The following is a 20170-nucleotide window of genomic DNA, read 5'->3' on the forward strand; positions in this document are numbered from 1 at the left end:
TAACTAGGGTGGATGTGTTCCTCCTCTTACTTTCGGGAACGTCCTACTTTGTCTATGGAGTAGCTGTCCTTTCACCACTTCACTCTCTTAATAAAGTTGCATTTACTTTGCACTGCAGACTCACCCTGAATTGTTTCCTGTGTGAGATTCAAGAACAATGTCTTGGGGTCTGGATCGGGACCCCTTTCCAGTAACAACTGGGTCAATGAAGAAATGAAAAACATTAGAGAAACGTTTGAAATAAATTTAAAAAATGACTTATCAAATCTTTTGGGATACAGAAAAAGCAATAATATAAGGGAGGTTTACAGCATTAAATATCTACATCAAAAAGGTAAAAAGATTACAAATTAACCTAACATCACACCTCAATGAACTAGAACAACATGAAAAAAAAAATCAACACAAAATTTAGCAGAAGAAAAGAAATAACAAAGGTCAGAGACGAACTAAATCAAATTGAGACAAAAAAAATACAAAAGATGATTGAAATGAAAAATTGGTTCTTCAATAACATAAGCAAAATTGATAAACCCATTACCAGATTAACCAAGAAAAGAGAGTAGATCCAAATAAACACAATCAGAAATGTGAAAGAAGACATTACAACTGATACCACAGAAATACAAAAGTTCTTCAGAGACTATTATGAACAACTATAAGCTCACAAACTAGAAAACCTAGAGGAAATGGATACATTCCTGGAAACATAGAACCTTTTCATATGATTGTACCACAAATAAATAGATCTCTTGAACTGACCAATAATGAGTAGTGAGATTTAATCTGTAATAAAAAAAACTCTTCCACAAAAAAAACTCACAACCAAATGGATTCAGAACTGAATTCTACCAAACATACAAAGAAAAACTAAAACCAAAACTCTTGAAACTATTTCAAAAAATTGACAAGAAGGGAATTCACCCTAACTCTTTCCATGAGGCCAGTGTTACCTTGATACCAAAACCAAAGACACATTTAAAAAAATACAGACAGGAAGGGTGTGGTGGCTCACGCCCGTAATCCCAGCACTTTGGGAGACTGAAGTGAGAGGATCACAAGGTTAGGAGTTTGAGATCAGCCTGGCCAACATGGTGAAACCCCATCTCTACTAACAATACAAAAATTAGCTGGGTGTGGTGGTGGGCACCTGTAGTCCCAGCTACTTGGGAAGCTGAGGCAGGAGAATTGTTTGAACGCGAGAGGTGGAGGTTGCAGTGAGCCGAGATCCCGCCACTGCACTCCAGTCTGGGTGACAGAGTGAGACTCCATCTCAAAATAAATAAATAAATAAATAAATAAATAAATACAACCCAATCATATAGATGCAAAACTCCACAACTAGCAATTCAATTCTATCATCAAATGAATGAATAAGACCTACTATTTGATAGTACAACAGGGTGACTAAAATCAACAATAACTTAATTGTACATTTTTCAACAACTTCACGAGTGTAATTGGATTGTTTGTAACTCAAAGGATAAATGCTTCAGGAAATGGATACCCCATTCTCTTTGAAGTGGTTAACTATTTCATATTGCATGCCCCTATCAAAACATTTTATATGCCCCATAAATATATACACCCATTATGTACTCATAAAAATTAAAAATAAAAAAGCTATAAAAATAAAATAATAAAAATCTTCCAGTATTCAGCCTGCTTCCGGACGGGCGAGGAGACTCGTGGTCTGGTTCTAGGACTTCCCGAACAGCATGGCCCCTAAAGGGCAGTCTTCACTCCTGCCTCAAAAGAAGAAACCAAGACCACCGCCTGCTCTGGGACCGGAGGAGACACCGGCTTCTGCAGGCTTGCCGAAGAAGGGAGAAAAAGAACAGCAAGAAGCAATTGAACACATTGATGAAGTACAAAATGAAATAGACAGACTTAATGAACAAGCCAGTGAGGAGATTTTGAAAGTAGAACAGAAATATAACAAACTCCACCAACCATTTTTTCAGAAGAGGTCAGAATTGATAGCCAAAATCCCAAATTTTGGGGTAACAACATTTGTCAACCATCCACAAGTGTCTGCACTGTTTGGGGAGGAAGACGAAGAGGCACTGCATTATTTGACCAGAGTTGAAGTGACAGAATTTGAAGATATTAAATCAGGTTACAGAATAAATTTTTATTTTGATGAAAATCCTTACTTTGAAAATAAAGTTCTCTCCAAAGAATTTCATCTGAGTGAGAGTGGTGATCCATCTTCAAAGTGCACCGAAATCAAATGGAAATCTGGAAAGGATTTGACGAAAAGTTCAAGTCAAAAGCAGAATAAAGCCAGCAGGAAGAGGCAGCATGAGGAACCAGAGAGCTTCTTTACCTGGTTTACTGACCTTTCTGATGCAGGTGCTGATGCGTTAGGAGAGGTCATCAAAGATGATATTTGGTCAAACCCATTACAGTACTACTCGGTTCCTGATATGGATGATGAAGAAGGAGAAGGAGAAGATGATGATGATGATGATTAAGAGGAGGAAAGATTAGAAGATATTGATGAAGAAGGGGATGAGGATGAAGGTGAAGAAGATGAAGATGATGATGAAGGGGAGGAAAGAGAGGAGGATGAAGGAGAAGATAACTAATAGAACACTGATGAATTCCAACCTTCCTTTTTTTAAATTTTCTCCAGTCCCTGGGAGCAAGTTGCAGTCTTTTTTTTTTTTTTCCTCTTGTGCTCAGTCGCCCTATTCTTGAGGTCTCTTTTCTCTACTCCATGGTTCTCAACTTATTTTGGGGGAAATACCTTGAGCACAATACAATGGGAAAAGAGTCTCTACCCCTTTCTGTTCGAAGTTCATTTTTATCCCTTCCTGTCTCAACAAAAACTGTATGGAATCAACACCACCGAGCTCTGTGGGATAAAAGAAAAACCTGCTCCCTTCACTTTGCTGGAAGCTGGAGGGTGCTAAGTGCCTGTGTAGTAGTGCATAGAATTCTCGCTTTTTTCCCTCCTTTCTCTGTATATTGGGCTTAGAGAGTACAGCATGTCTCTACGTGAATATGGACAGTTAGCATTTACCAACTTGTATCTGTCTACTTTCTCTTGTTTAAAAAAAGAAAAAAAAGACTTTAAAAAATGGGGTCATAGAAGGTCAGAAAAGGGTGGGTTTGAGATGTCTGGATGGGTTAAGGGGGCATTTTGACAACACGGCTTCTCCTCTGGCATGTTTAATTGTGATATTTGACAGACATCCTTGCAGTTTAAGATGACACTTTTAAAAATAAATTCTCTCCTAATGATGACTTGAGCCCTGCTACTCAATGGGAGAATCAGCAGAACCTGTAGGATCTTATTTGGAATTGGCATTCTCTATGGTAATTTTGTTCCTGTTTATTTGTAAATTTTCTTTTTGTTTCACTGGAAAGGAAAGATGATGCTCAGTTTTAAACGTTAAAAGTGTACAAGTTGCTTTGTTACAGTAAAACTAAATGTGTACACAAAGGATTTGATGCTTTTCTCTCAGCATAGGTACGCTTACTGTGACCTTCCAAGTTTGACTTGTAAAACATCACTGTCAAACTTTGTCACCCTAACTTCTTATTTTTTGATACGCACTTTGCAGGATGACCTCAGGGCTATGTGGATTGAGTAACGGGATTTGAATCAATGTATTAATATCTCCATAGCTGGGAAACGTGGGTTCAATTTACCATTGGTTTCTGAAAGTGTTCACATCATTTGGGATACCAGATTGCTCAATACTTTTCTGGGTATATTGTGCCCTTGATTTTTATCTCCAAGTGGCAGTTTTTAAAATTGGCCTTTTACCTGGATACAAAGTAATAGTGCCTGCCACCACCATCCAACAGACCTGGTGCTCTAATGCAAAGTTATACATGGGACAGTTGCTGTCATGTCTTCATTGGCTATATAAAATGTGGCCAAGAAGATAAGCTCTCAGAGTAAGAAGTCTGTGATGGTTAGCAGTAACTGTCCCTGCTCTCTGGTATAAAGCTCTCAAATGTGACTGTGAATCTGGGTGGGATAAGGGACTCGGCTCTGTCTGCTCAATGCCATTGTGCAGAGAAGCACCCTAATGAGTAAGCTTTTTAATGCTGTAAAATATAGTTGCTGAAATTAAATGCCACTTTTTCAGAGGTGAATTAATGGACAGTCTGGTGAAATTCAAAAGCTTTTTGATGTCTAAAACTTGATAAATGGAACTAGTCCATCAATAGGCAAAAGGGTAACAACCTATCTAGATGGATAGTATGTAATTATTGCACAGGTCTCTGTTTAGTAAATACATCACTGTATACCGATCAGGAATCTTGCTCCAATAAAGCAACATATAGAGTTAAAAAAAAAAATCTTCCACTTAAAAATAAAATGTAAAAAAGGCTGAAATAATTCTCTTTTTAAATTGCTGATGCTTTTTTATATATAGTTATTTGACAAATTTGCCATTCTTTAGAAAATTGTGGGGTTTTTTGTTTGTTTGTTTGTTGTTGTTGTTGTTGTTGTTTTGTCAGTATAGACAGATAGGGAAATGTGTCACTCAGCTCTTTTGCTCTGGGAAGTATAGTTGGCTGAAAATTCTAGCCACTGCTCCTCTAGATATATTTCTGCCTTATGCTGAGTCCACATTTCTTCTGGAATACCTCAGTCAATAACAGAGTATGAGCATTCTCTGTGGGACATAGCACTATTTTATGGCCTGACCAAATCTTTTTCAAAGCTGTGCTGCAGTCTGGAACTTTTCATATTCAATCCACCTCCCTATGGTTTATTCTTTCACAGGTTTCAATATTCCTATATGAAGATTATCTCTGCTTTTTCTGTTTATCTTCCATAAACATTACTTTAAACATATGTCTTGAATATCTAATCTCATATTGACATCTGCTCTCAAGAAAACACAAATAGCAGTCAGGTTTCTAAACTTGTTCAAGACAATAGCAATCCTATCCCTAACTTGACTTGCTGGGAAATAATATAGCTTTCATAATTAACTGGTAAATAAGAAGGGTTATAAATCAGGTACTTATTAGTAAGCACGACTTGAAATTTAGCATTGCTGTCTTAGCAAATTTTAGTAGAAAGAGGCAATATCTATGCAAAATTGTTTGAAGAATGCTTAGTCCATCAAATTTTCCATATCAGAGGTTGGCAAACTTATGGATCTGTTTTTTTATGGCCTGGGAGGTAAGAAAGGCTTTTACAGTTTTTAAGGACTATAAAACAAACAGAAAACAAAAAAAAGCAAAGAATATGAGTTTGAGACCATACGGCTCGCAATATTTAAACTATTCACTATTTAAAGAAAGTGTTTTCTAATCCCAGATTTATATGCTTTTAAATATATTCTTGGATTAAGCAATATCAGAAAATAATGCTTTACATTTTTGTGAAAGGGGAAAAGTCAAGCTGGAAACTGCTTAGGGCCAACCTGCCTCCCACGCTTTTCAAAGTCACCCCTCTGCTCACTGAGATAAATGCATATCTGATTCCCTCCCTGGGAGAGGCTAATCAGAATGCAAAAGAATGCAACTATTTTCTCTTACCTACCTATGACCTGGAAGTCCTCTCCCTGCTTTCGGTCTTCCCACCTTTGCTTTGAGTTGTCCCTTTCCAGACCAAACCAATGTTCATCTTGGATATGTTGATCGATATCTCATGTCTCCCTAGAATCTGTAAAATCCAACAGTGCTCTGACCACTTCGGAAACATACCGTCAGGACCTCAGGAGGCTGTGTCACAGGCCCGCATCCTCAACCCTGGCAAAATAAACTTTTTTAATTAACTGAGACTTGTCTCAGATTTTCGGGGTTCACATTTTCTACTTGAAAGCTTAAGCCACATTTTCATCCTGGTATGGAAGATATACTACGTAATTTTAACATACATCTTTAAGCCATCATCACTCCTGACCTTATCTTATTAATCTTCTATCACTATTTCAACTATATACTAATTTCAAATTTCATTTTATCTTAACATATTTATTTGTTATATATTTTTAACATTTTAGCTTGGATCTCCTACTCTCCACCTCTGAAAGGGAATAGATTAAGAGCATTGTGAAATTTAATGACCTATGAAAAAGTATGAGTTTGCTCAAATTACTTGATGCTTTCTGTAGCTAAATAATATATACAGGATATATTATATCTGTACCAAATGGAAGTACAACATAGAAGAAATAAACAAGGGCTGAGATACAAGCCTCTTCATAGAACCCCAATTTTTTGCTATACATAAAGTCCAAAGGATTTCAACAGTTGCTTCTATACATAGATATTATTATCTATAATAGGTGCTGTTAACCAGGGTTTATGACTGCTTTGGGGTACAGTAATAAATGCTGGGTAATTTGTGATGATCTCAATGTTGTATACAAAATTTGTTATATACATATATGACTATGTTTATAAGAAAATGAACAATAGCTTATTTCACATTTCTAAACGGTCTGAAACTCCTAGAAGTTGATTTTGTTCTCAGAATAGGATAGAGTCAACAGTCAAACCAAAAGATCATCTCAAGCTGGAATCTAGAGCATTCTTGAGGTTCTTAGTCTGAACTGGTTTCATAAGTTTGATTAAAAAAAGAAGAAGACTTTTATTTTATACCCAAAGACAGATTAAAAGATCTTCAAGTTCGTGTTATTACTTTTATTTTCTGCAGTGTGAATTCTTCTATTTGTTACATATGCTAACTTTGCCTTGTAGTGGTGAAATTTGGGAGGTATTTTGTAATTTTTATTAATAAGATCATCCTCATAGGATTTATTGTCTTAATTTTTTGGCTGAAAATTTTTACATAAGTTGGTAATTTTAGCCCTCAAACATACATGGTTGAAACACATAATGATATTGGTTTATTGCAGATGAATTCCTTAGACTCATATTTCAGGACAAAAAATTCACTAGTAATCCATTATTTTGAGGCCGGGAAAAAGAGTCTTCCTTATCCACATTTAGGGTCACACATGTCACAATCATTTTCAGACTTTTGGATATATAGAGGGGATGACTTTCAGGAACCCAACACACAAATAGACGATAGGCTCAGTTCCAATCATCACATGTGTGTAAATATCCATTTTCCTGAAAACACTGTTTCTCAATTGAGAATGTATCTGTCCCTCCTCCCCTAGCCTGATGGAGTTTGAAAATGTTTAAGAGTCAGGGTAAAATCTAGAACTAGGGGGTCTGAAGTTTTGTACAACTCTTAGTGCCTTTTAAGGAATAATACAAATTTACAAATACAAAATTAGGTACAGGACTCTGGGAGGAGTTCATGTAATGGCGAACCCTTAAATTTGAGCTTAATTAACCTCATAATAAATTTTTTTCTAGTTGATGCATTATTACTTGTTGCAATGAGTATTGGATATTATTGGCATTTAGTGTGAATGGGTCCAGAAAAGCCAAATATCCTGAAATTTATGAGATATTTTGCCACACAAAAAAATAACTATCCTGGGAAATATGTCAATTATCTCAGAGTTTCATAAAGGATTACTTTGCTCTAATTAATGGCTATGCGTTTCTTATTAGATTATGTATGGTACCTGAAGATGGTGTCTTCTTGCTTTCAAGCTTACCTATTAATTTTTTAAAAACATAAACGATTTTTTAGCCTCAGTTCTTTTTTATTTCAACTTTTACTTTAGGAATAGGGGGTACTTGTGCAGGTTTGTTACAGGGGTGTATTGCACCCAGGTATTGGGCCTAGTACCTAATGGGTAGTTTTTCAGCCCAAGCCCCACACTCTCTCCTGACTAGTAGTCTCTAGTATCTATTATTCCCATGTTTATGTTCTTGTGTACACAATGCTGAGCTCCCACTTGTAAGTGAGAACATGCAGTATTTGATTTTTGGTTCTTGTGTTAGTTCACTTAGAATTAGGTCCTCCAGCTTTATCCATGTTGCTGCAAAAGACATGATTTAATTCTTGTTATGAATGCATAGTATTCTATGATGTATATGTACCATATTGTTTTCATTTAGCCTACCATTGATGGGCACTAGGTTGATTGCATGTCTTTGCTATTGTGAAGAGCCTAGCAATGAACATATGAGTGCATGTGTCTTTTGATATAATGATCTATTTTCCTTTGTGTATATATTCAGTAATGGTATTGATGGGTCAAATGGTAGCTCTGTGTTATTTAAGAAATAGCTCTAAGTTATTTAAGAAAGCTCTCAACTACTTTCCATAGTGGCTGAACTAATTTACATTCCCATCAACAGTGTATAAGCACTTCTTTTCTTCCACAACCTCATCAATATCTGCTATTTTTTATTTTTTAAGAACAGGCATTCTGACTGGTTTTGATTTACATTTCTCTAATGATGAGTATTTTTATATGTAATTGTTGGCTGCATGTACATCTTTTGAAAAGGGTCTATGATTATACTTTGCCCATTTCTTAATATTTTTATTTGTTTTTTAAACTATTGAATTGTTTAAGTTCCTTATAGTTTCTGGATATTAGACCTTTTCAGATGTGTAGTTTGCAAATATTTTCTCCCATTGTGTAGGTAGTCTGTTTACTAATAGTTTCTTTTGCTGTGCAGAAGATTTTAATTATGTACCACTTACCAATTTTTGGCGTATATTTGCAGCTTTTGAGAACTCAGCCAAAAATTATTTGCCAAGGCCTATGTTGAGAAATATATTTCCTAGGTTTTCTTCTAAGTTTTTTATAGATTGATATCTTAAATTTAATTAATTCATCTTGGAGTAATTTTTGTATATGATGAAAGGCAAGGGTACAGTTTCATTCTTCTGCATACAGCTAGCCAGTTATCCCAGCAGTATGTATTGAATAGGTAGTGTTCCCCCATTGCTTGGTTTTGTCAGCCTTGTTGATGATCAGATAGTTGTAAGTGTGTGGTTTTACTTCTGAGTTTACTACTCTTTTCCATTAATCTATGTGTCTATTTTTATATTAATATCATGGTGTTTTGTTTACTGTAGCCTTATAATATAGTTTGAACTCTGTATGATGTGTCTGGCTTTGTTCTTTTTCCTTAGGCTACTTGGGCTCTTTTTTTGTTGTTGTTCCATATAATGTTTAGAATAGTTTTTTTTTTTTTTTTTTTTTTTTTTTTCCTAATTCTGTGAAGAATGGCATTGGTAGTTTGATAGGACTAGCAGTGAATTTGTAAATTGCTTTGGGCAGTATGGCCCTTTTTATTATATTGATTCTTCCAATCCATGAGCACGGAATGTTTTTTTAAATTTATTTGTGTTGTCTCTGATTTCTTTCAGCAGTGTTTTGTAGTTCTCCTGGTAGAGATCTTTCACTTCCTTGGTTAGTTGTATACCTAGATATTTCATTTTCTTTGTAACTGTTGTAAGTGGGATTGTGTTCTTGATTTGAGTCTCACCCTAGGCATTTTGATCTATAAAAATGCCACTGATTTTTGTACAGCGACTTTTTTGTCCTCTGAAACATTAGCGAAATTATTTTTCAGATTTGGTTGTCTTTCCGTGGAGTCTTTAGTATTTTCTAGGTATAGAATCATAATGTCAGGAAAGATAGTTTGACATATTCTTTTCCTATTTAGATGCTTTTTTATTTCTTTCTCTTCCTAATTGTTCTGGCTGGGGCTTTCAGTACTATGTTAAACAGGAGGGGTGAGAATGGACATCCTTGCCTTGTTCAACTTTTCAAGGAAAATGTTTCCAATTTGGTAAATTTTGTCCCTATTGTCATTAATTTCAATTATTTTTATTTCTGACATAAATTTGATATCCACCCAGGAGTAATTTAGGAGCAAGTTGTTCAATTTCCAAGTTACTTGTGTGGTTTTGAGAGATTTTCTTGATATTCATTTGTATTTTTATTGCACTGTGGTGTGAGGTTGTTAAGTGGTATGATTTCAACTGTTTCAAATTTGTTGAGACTTGCTTTATGATCAAGCAGGTGGTTGTCTTAGAATATGTTCCGTGTGCAGGTGAAAATAGTGTATATTCTGTGGTTGTTTGATGGAGTGTTCTGTAGATGTGTATTATGTCCATTTGGTCAAGTGTACTGTTTAATGTTTCTTTGACAGTTGTCTGCCTCAATGCTGTTTGGGGTGTTGAAGTCTCCCACTATTATTGTGTAGTTTTCTAAGTCTTCTCATAGGCCAAGAGGAACTTGTTTTATAAATTTGAGTGCATATTTATTTAGGTGCCTACATAGTTAGAATAGTTAAGTCTTCTTCTTGGTACTCTATATTATTATGTCTGCCCTTCTTTGTACTTTTTAAATTTTATTTGTTTAAAATCTGTTTTATCTAGTATAAGAATGTCACCTCCTGCTTTTTGTTGTTGTTTTCCACTTGAATGGTAGATCTTTCTTCATCCCTTTACTTTGAGCCCGTGGGTTTCACTGCATGTGAGCTGGGTCTCTTGTAAACTGTACATAGTTAGGTTTTATCATTTTTTCCAGTTTGCTACTCTTTGTCTTTTATGTGGGGGGATTTAGCCCATTTACATTCAGGGTTAGTATTGATATGTAAGGTTTTGATTCTGTCATCATGTTGTAAGCTGGTTATTCGGTAGACTTGTTTGTGTGATTGTTTTATAGTGCCTGTGATCTTTGTACTTAAGTGTGTTTTTGTGCTAACCTTTTTATTCCCCCTTTGGTTCCATGTGTAGCACTCCCTTAAGAACCTTTTGTAAGGCTGGTCTAGTTGAAATAAATTCCCTTAGCATTTGCCTGTCTGAGAAGAATTTATTCCTTCTTTGCTTATGAATCTTAGTTTTGAAGAATATGAATTCTTGCTTGGAATTTCTTTTCTTTAAGGATCTTGAAAATAGGTCTGCAATCACTTCTGTTTATAATGTTTCTGCTGAGATGTCTGCTGCTAGCTGATGGAGTTTGCTTTGTATATGACTTTATCCTTCTCTCTAGCTTCCTTTAACCTTTTTTAATTTTGCATTGAGCTTCTTGAATCTGATGACTACGTGCCTTAGCGGTTGGTCATCTTGTAAAATATCTAGCTGGAATTCTTTGTATTTCTTGGATTTGAATGTCCATCTCTCTAGTGAGATTAGAGAAATTTTCGTGGACTATATCCTCAAATGTATTTTCCAAGTTATTTTTCTCCATTCTTCTCTCTCCTAGAAATGCCAATGAGTCAAATATTTGGTCTCTTTACATAGCCCCATTATTTATTGGACGTTTTGTTCATTTTTTAACAACTTTGTTTCTTCATTTTTGTCTAATTGAGTTGATTCTCAGAACCATTTTTCAAGCTCTGAAATTCTATGCTCAGCATGGTCTATTCTGCTGTTAATACTTTACATTGAACTATGAAATTCTTGTAGTGAGTTTTTCAGCTCTAAAAGTTCAGTTTGGTTATTTCTTAAAATAGCTATATTGTATTTCAGCTCTTGGATCATCTTACTGGATTCCTTGGATTGAGTTTCAACCTTCTCTTGCAACTCAATGTGCTTCCTTGTCATACAGATTCTGAATTCTGTATCTATTATTTCTGACTTAAGAAACATTATTGGAGAGCTAGTGGACTCCCTTGGAGGTACATAGACACTTTGACTTTTTGAATTGCCAGAGTTCTTGTGCTAATTATTTCTCATCTGGAAGGGTTGATGTTCTTTTAATTGTGGTTATATGTTGAGTATAGTCAATTAGCTTTGTTTGTAGATGGTTTCAGAAAGCCAATGCTCTGTGTAGAGTCTTTATTTTTTGGGGACTGAATTACTGCCCTTGGTTCCCTAGTGGGGTATATTAGCTAAGTAGTTTTGGTGTTTTAAGTTGGGTCAAGATGCAGTAGATGGTTCTTAACAGTAATGGCAGTAAGTAGGTTCTTACTAAGCCACTGGCTTCTTTGTATTTCCTGGCATTTGTAGCTGTGCTCTGTGTTGCAACAGGGAGAGAGATGACCTCATTGGCTACACACCTGGGCCTTAGGGAAGCCTCCTCACATCACTGGCACTGTGTCAGTTCCTCTTTTCTTAGCTGTTTTGGTTCATGGGGCTTCCTCAGACAGAGGCTGCAGACAAGAAGGAGATAGGCCTCACATTTTCTGGGCTGTCTTTGTGGAGGTAGGCATGCTCCACTCCTGTGACAGCCCATGAGCCCTTGCAACTCACCCCTCTCAGTGCTCTGGGAGTGTAAACTCCCCTCCTTTTAGAGTGCTGGTCACAGATCTCAGTTCAACACTCCCAAGCTGTGCACTGCCACCCCGGAGTGTGGTGAAGCTTTTTCTTCCCTCCTTAGCTTGGAGGCAGCAGGGGTGGGGACCATGGCAGCAGCAGTGGCAGAGGGCCTGTCAGATGACTCTGGGGGTTCCATCTCAGCTAAATGAAAAACCATGGCTAATTAGTAATCAGCTGGGGGTGTGGTAGGTATGCTATGTGTGCTATGACCCATGCTAGGGAGCCCTGCCTTGTGAAGAGCAGTGGGGGCAAGGGCTAACAGGGAAGACAGTCTGGCCTTCCCTCTGTAGGGTGGCTATGGCATGCTGGTGATATGAACACAGCCAACAGGCGAATTGTTCCCTTTCCATCACTGGGGCAGCAAGGCAGGGTACCACAGTGGCAGCAGTGGCAGAGAGGCTGTTCGTTGCCCCTGGGAACTCCACCCCAGAGAAATGCAGAGCCATTGCTGATTGTGATGATCAGCCAGGAGTGGGGCTGCTGTACTGCAGGACCAAGCTGAGGGTGGGGAGTGGGAGACTGCCTGGCAAAGAACAGGGTGCTCAGTTCACATTAAAAACAGTCTAAACTCTTCTATATAAAATGGCTGCGGCATACTGTAGGCATGTGGAAACAATTAGGCTTTTTGTTTCCTCCTAGCCTGGGGGGAGCAGGGGTGGGTATCATGGTGGCAGCAATGGCAGAGGGTCTGTCAGTTGTCTCTGGGAGCTCCATCCTGGAGAAATACAGAGCTGCCATGGACCGATGTGATTAAGCAGGTGTGAGGTGGCTGCACTATGGGCCAAAGCCAAGAGGCTCTGCCCAGTGAGGAGCAGCAGAAGCAGGGTCAGATGTGGAAAACAATCTGGATACCTTTTCGTAGGGCAGCTGTGGCTTGCTGGAGGTCCACTATATTTCTTGGATTCTTTGCTCCCTCCCCAGCCTGAGAGTAGCAGTGGTGGGGTCCACAACAATAGCAATTGCAGCAGACCTGTAAGTTACTTCTCGTAGCTGTGTTTCAGAGAAATGCAGAGCCACAACCAGCTGGAGTGCTCAGGCAGGGGTCGAGTGGTTGTTCCAGGGACCCCAGCCAATGGACCTTGCCTGATGAGGTACAGCCGAGGTGGGGCTTGTGGTCTCTCTGCTCCTCACCATCATGAATATGGCCCCTATCTTAGGGAAGTGTGAGAGAACCTGGCCTCCCTTGTTGGCAGGGCTATGAAAGCTGGCACAAGGAAACAAAACCAATGGGGCTGAACATGAGCTTGAGCTGTGGCTCTGCCGAGACTCCAGGAAGCTCTCTGTGTTGGACTACAAGCCCGGGGATGCCAATGGAGATCTTCAGTGGCCATAACCTCAAAGGTTTGTGGCATAAATTTGAGTCCCCAAGGGATCCCCCTCACTCACTCTTTTCTCATGGTAGGGAGCCTCCCCTGGCTCTGCACCAATCCCAGGTAGTCAATTGTCCTACTTCAGTTTTACTGGTGTTCATGTGGCACCATTGCTTTTTTTATGAATCCCAATGTGGCTTCCTGGATTATCACTTGAAGAGATAGTGTTTACTCACCACTCTGTCTTTTCCCTATGAGAACAGCACACACCAGCTGCTTCTACTCAACCATCTTGTTGCTTCTTATAGAGTAATGTCTTAAAAACAGGATTTTCTATTTAAGCTACATCATTAATGTTATTTAACATCCTAATTCCTGATGTGCTCCTTTTTTAATCCTTCACAGTAACAGTTGCCATAGTTATATCTAACAATTATTTATTCTGCATTTTTATTGATTTGACATATTCTTCATAATTCATCATCTTGGGTAGAAGTCTATTTTATCTCCATGCCAAATAATAATGACAAATATCTTCAAAACAAAAATGGATGTTGGAATTCGGAATTCTATACAACTGGTTGGATAGTCCTTGTTACTGAGACTTTCTGCCTAATAGTTTTTGCTTAATTGTATCAACCAAACTCTTGAGTTTTAGGTGTCACATGGGGCTTAGTCACCCTGAACTCATAATGGTAGCTTAACGAGAGGAATCAGCAATAATAATAATAATACATTGATATAATGCTTATTATGTGTCATGCATTAAGTAGTTTATGCACATTAAATCTTTTAATTTTTATAAACCATCCTATGAGGCAGATCTGATTGTCATTACCCACATTTAGTAAATGAGGTTATGGTGGCAAAGAGGAATCAAGTAGCTTTTCGAATGCTACATGGCTCGTAGTAGTAGAGTTGACAATCAAACCCAAGTACTGAAGTGTCAGAATCCATATTGTTACTGCCTTTTATTTTTACTCATTTAGAAGTGAATAACTAACATAGATCATCATCATGGAAATATGCATAAGAAACAAAAAACAGAAGATAGTTCTGTTTCACAAGCTTATAATAAAGTGTGCAGGACAATTGAGCCAATACAATATAATTATCATTGTATCATAGCACATCATTTCTCAGGCACAGTGAAGTAGCAGAACATGTCACTACAGAAACCTAGATTTAAGGAACATGTGACATACTGATGCTGACACTGAGAGAAGATAATGTAAGAATCTCCCACTCACAAGCCCACAAGAGAAAGGGTTTGGAAACTCCCTGAATTCCTGTAGAAGGATCGTGGGAAATTATTATAGGAAGCCAGAGAAATATTGCATTTTACTGTTATTGTGATTCTGAAATAAAAATAGATATACATTTAAAAGTTAGATAGATAGTATGTGAGTTTGATATATCAGTTCAAGTTTTTTATATGATTGTGAAGTTAAAATTTGCGTTTGAGACCAAATGCCAGAAATCATTTATAAACAATTACAATTCTATTTAGATAAGGTTAATAGAATAGATCTCACTTTAGTCACAATTTCAGCAGTCCTAGAATGTACAGGGTCATTTTTGGAATGCACATTTTTTTAATCTTTGTTTCTAAAATGTCTTTGTAATAAACACACTCTTTAAAAAATTTTAAAAATGGACAAATATAAAATGTCAAAATGTGTCCCTTTTGGTAAGTTATAAGATCTAGACATGATTTTGACACAGTTCTCTAAATGCTTTGTTGTGAGATGTTTTAAAATATATATAAGATAAAATGCATTTTATAGTGTCATTGAGCTTTAACTACTCAGATGTACTGAATGTAAATATCAAAATTGATGAACTGCAGAGCCATTCCATCCAAGACAACTCTCAGGATAACACTGTGAAAAACGACCTTATTAGATCTTTCTCTCATCTCCTGAAAAATCTTTACAATGATTAGAACTGCACCATTCTTCAGGGATTTGAATAAAAGAAGTCTTTAACAACTTTGAGTGCAAAATTCCACTGGTAGTTGAAGAAATTATTGCCTAAGATTAACTCTGCAGTCATATCCCATTAGTTAGTTACAGACAATCAACACAACACTTTAAATTATACCAGGTGAATTTTTTTTTTTACTATAAAATAGCCTAAAATAAAAATTATCAATGCAGCATACACTTATAGCTCCTTGCCAACCCAAGTTGTTTGTTGACAGTGATCAAAGACTGAATTACAACTTTACTACTCATTAAATATGATGCATTGTCAGATGAAAGTTGTCATTCAGAAAAGTATTGTAGAATCACCTCTTAATAACCACAGGCATAGCTTTTAAAAATCTGGTAAGAAATGATAAGCTATTGTAAAATAATCAATATGGCCACAGGTGAAATATTTTAGCTGGAACTTTCTCCTGGCTGTTAAAAAAAAAATCAAACAGTATAATAAAGATGGCCTATTAAAAAGTTGATTTATCCTGTTATCTCTACAACTTGGCCTCTATTAATGTTTTTACTTCTTTACCCTCTATGCCTTCCAAAACTTCTCACTATAACCCCCATTGTCCCCATTATGATCCTACCCTTTGTTCTGATTCCCTGGAGTCTTGGCCTCCCACGACTTATCTGATTTAAAAAAAAATGTATTGCAATGTGTTGTATGGTTTAATTAATATCCTCTCAGGAATCATACATTCTAAGAGATCCTCTGAAAATAATAACTTAGTTCCAGAGTACTGGCCATATTTTTGTCAAAATCTGGACTAATCAGAGATTAGTTTTCAACCTCACATACTAACGGGAGTCTTAGGAGTCCATAAAATACATAAAAGAGGGCATAGGGGATAATAAAAGTCTTGAGTTGATACATTTCACCACTTAAAACTAGTTATGTAAACTTGGGTAGTTTATCTAACTTTTTTGAGCTTCCTACTTGTAAAATCTTATTAGTAATGGTACTTAGTTATCTATCAAATTGTTGATTAATATTCCATGAGAGTGTTTATTTAGCTATCTGGTTGGGTCTCTTCTGCTACACTTTCAGGCAAGTAACAGGTGCTCAATCTTCTTCATTTCCTTTTCCATATTACTGTAAATGCTCAGGGAAAAGTTGAATGACTGTTAAGACAGCAAGTATACTCACGGCCAAAGGGAAAACACGCACTTCTTAAAAAGTAAGAACCACCACTAAGAAGGTTATACAAGGGGGTCAGTTACATTAGTTACATTGTTTAACAGGATGGCAATAGCCAGCATGATTTTTAGAAGCACTCACCTCTCTAGTACAATTAACTGTTTAGCTGATCTTTTAGTCTTCATTGTAATAAATCTCAGCTTCCTCACTACCTACTAACCACTAATTTGTTTGCCTGGTTGTCAGCTGTGGCCTTTCTAATTGTTCTTCTTTGTTTCAGCATGAGTTACTGCAGTTATTGCTTTAGTTGTTTGTTTGTTTTTGCTTTGAATGTTTGGCCTCTATCCGCCACAACCAACTTATTCTGCCTTAGCTCCAATTGTCTCTGGCAACTTGGCCCACTATTGGTGTGTATTTTTAAAACATTACAGTCATTACTGCTGTAACCAAAATGCAAGTTCAGTCACTCACCACTTGCAGAGTTCAATTAACAAGAGCAAGGACTGGTATAAAGGAAGTGACTGTTTCAAAGCTTAGCAAAGGGTAAGAGGTACAGGCTCCTACCTTTAAGGGAATTGCTTTACTTTAGGGGCAGAGAGCAGGAGCTTTTAAAGGGCAGCTTTCATTAAAAGGCATGCAGAGAAGGGAATGAACAGGTGTGGGAGTTACATGACTTACTTTGAGTTATCTACCAGGTGGTTGAGCTGGTGCCATTATGGGCAGAGTGAGGTTGTAAAGTGGCTGATGTCGTAAGATGCTTTCCAGGTGAGAGAGTGAGTTCCATCACGGGCATAATTTAGGTTGTAAATTGACTGTTGTCTCTCAAGGAAATCTCCTGGTGGGAGAGAGTTCTGGCTCTGGAGCTTCTAAATAAGCAAATAGATAAACTTCCTGTGTAGGGAGTATCTGGTAAAGGGAAGGTAAAGATTATAATTGTGTTTCTAAAGAGCTAAGTAGAAAGTAGAGAACAAGAGGAATGAAAGAAAGAGAAAAGAAATAATAACAATAATAATTTTAAAATAACATTATCTTTCTCTTGGGAAAATTGGGTTACTCAGCTACACTGACTTCTCTATTCCAGTCTCTGCTCTAAAACAGTTAATTAGCTTTTGTCAGGTATTCTGTTAGGAATTCATTGTTATGGGACAAGTTTTGACAAGATAATTTCTAGACCTGGTTTCTACATCTTTCATATTCTATGTACATATATTCATTTGTACTATGGTAGGTGGGTGAGAGAGAAAAAACAGAGGTAGAGAGACCATCTTGTGCCTCTCCTATCATTCCACATGAATAGCAACTTTCCCTTCCTATAAATATGTACAGCCACATACTGCAAAGATATCGTGTACTGCTTTCTGAATATGGGTACAATCTGTTGGACAAGGTAGTGGTTTTCAAAAATTTCAAGTGGTACAGATCTTTATGCAAATAAGTTAAAAATTAATTTACTAAATACACAAAAGCATGCTCTTTTTTGAAGGTATAGGAGTAGAAAGCAGTGGAAAGTACATATCCTCAATCATTTGGCTTTCACCTTACCCTCCCTCTGAAATCCAATGGCCAGCTCTGAGAAGCTTCAGGATTTCATCATATTTTGTTTAATTAGTGGAAGGTGAAAAATCTGAGGGCTTGGAAGATAATTTAACTTAAACCAGGGGCATACTAGGCTTCTTTATGAATTTTTCCTGCTTAAAATTGATCTCTGTATCTGCTCCATGCGACACAGACACATGTATTTACTTAAATAGAAAGTAGTCAAAATAAAATAAAACAAAAAATTTACTTTCTCAGTCATACTGGCTGCTTTTCAGTTGCTTAACAACCACGTGTAGCTAGTAGGTACTCTATTGTCAGTACCAATAAAGAACGGTACCATCATTGCAGGATATTCCACTGGACAGCATTGCTCTCAGCATTGTGTCTCTGGAAAAACTCTAAAATCTCCTTGTCTTTTTCAAATGAGTTATCACATAAATCCTAGGACAGGGGTAATCAATATTAAATGTGTTACACAAATACAAGAACACTTACAGAATTCTCTTTCTCTTTGTATGTTTGTGTGTGTGTGTGTGTGTGTGTATTACTTCTCTCACTCTGTTTCTTTTATTAATTTATTTAGATTTACTGAAGATGTGCTACATGTCAGTCACTGAAGTAGGTAATTGGGTAAGAAATAGTGGGAAAAATAGTCACTGCCTCTGTTTTCATGACCCGTAGCAGATAGTTGAGGAGATATATAGTAATCAAATAATTACACAAAGAAAAGTAACATACTCTGTGTTACATGCCATAAAGGAGAAGTACATGTTAATATGAAATTGTACAAGAAAGGGATCTAATCTAGTTAAAAAAGTTAAGAAAGATTTCAAGGAGGAATTAACGATTAGGTAGGGTAGGGTTGTATGTTAGTGAGAGAGGGACTGCTTAGGAGAGTTATAGGTAGGGAAAGAAGCAAATGTGAAGGCCCTGGGGCATATATTTAAAAAAAAAAAAAAACTGAAAGAAACCCAGCATGACAGGAGCACAGAGAACAAAAGAGAGAGTCATACAAGGAGATGTAAGGCCTAAAACTTATAGAATCTACAGACTAATGTCGAGTTCTTTTGTTTTCCTAAGAGAATTGGGAAGTCATTGTAAGTTTTCAAACAACTGAGTGACTTGATAAAATTTGTATTTGTACCACTCTTTCTGGATGCAGAGGAGAGCCTAGATGGATAAGGGCAAAGGGTAGAGGCGTAGATGCATTACCTCACTCATAAGACTAATGTAGTAGTAGTCCAGATGAAAAAGGATGATAGCTTAGAAATCTTTTATTATTGAAAATAGATATAAAGCGGCCTATTTGAGATGTTTAGCCTGTAAAATCTACAGAACTAGTGGTATATTGGAGAGGAAGAAAGAGGAAGTGGAAGGTAGTCAAGGATGATTCCATACTTTATCATTTTTCCCATTGAAGGTGCAATGCATTGAGATAAGAAAAACAGGTATACCTCGGAAACAGTTTGGGTCCAGAGCACCTCCATAAAACAAGTCATGCAAATTTTGGTAGTAAATATAAAAGTTATGTTTGCACTATACAAGTGTGAAATAGCATTATGTTCAAAAAACAATGTACATACCTTTATTAAAAATATTGTATTGCTGAAAAATGCTAACAATCATTGTAGCCATCAGTGAGTCATAATATTTTTGCTGATAGAGGGTTTTGCATTGATGTTTTTGGCTGCTGACTGATCTGGGTTGTGATTACTGAAAGTTGGGGTTGGCGGTGGCAATTTCTTAAAACAACATTAAAATTTACTACATCAATTGACTCTTCCTTTCATAAAAGTTTTCTCCATAGCAAGTGATGCTCTTTCATAAAATTTTACTCATAGTAGAACTTCGTTCAAAATTGGAATCAGAGAAGGACGCAAGATGGCTGATTAGATGCAACCAGGACGAACATCTCCCACCAAGAAAATGGGACTTCAGTAAGACTGGCACACTCTCAGCAGATCTTCAGAGAGAAGGCATTGAGAGCAGATGGAGAAAAAAAACACAGATGCTAAACTCAAAGAGTGGGGAAGCTAGGAAGCTTGCACGGGGCTACTGGTCATCAGGA

At 36.9% G+C, this 20170-nt stretch overlaps 1 pseudogene across 1 annotated transcript; it reads left to right on the plus strand.

The window, feature by feature from the left end:
• The first annotated feature begins 1718 nt into the window (after positions 1-1718).
• LOC112616040 lies at positions 1719-2868 on the plus strand (annotated as a pseudogene). The gene has a single exon (XR_003117545.1). The product of XR_003117545.1 is annotated as a protein SET pseudogene (transcript).
• The last annotated feature ends 17302 nt before the right edge of the window (positions 2869-20170 follow it).

Source organism: Theropithecus gelada, chromosome X (assembly GCF_003255815.1).
Source record: "Theropithecus gelada isolate Dixy chromosome X, Tgel_1.0, whole genome shotgun sequence".
NCBI lineage: Eukaryota > Metazoa > Chordata > Mammalia > Primates > Cercopithecidae > Theropithecus > Theropithecus gelada.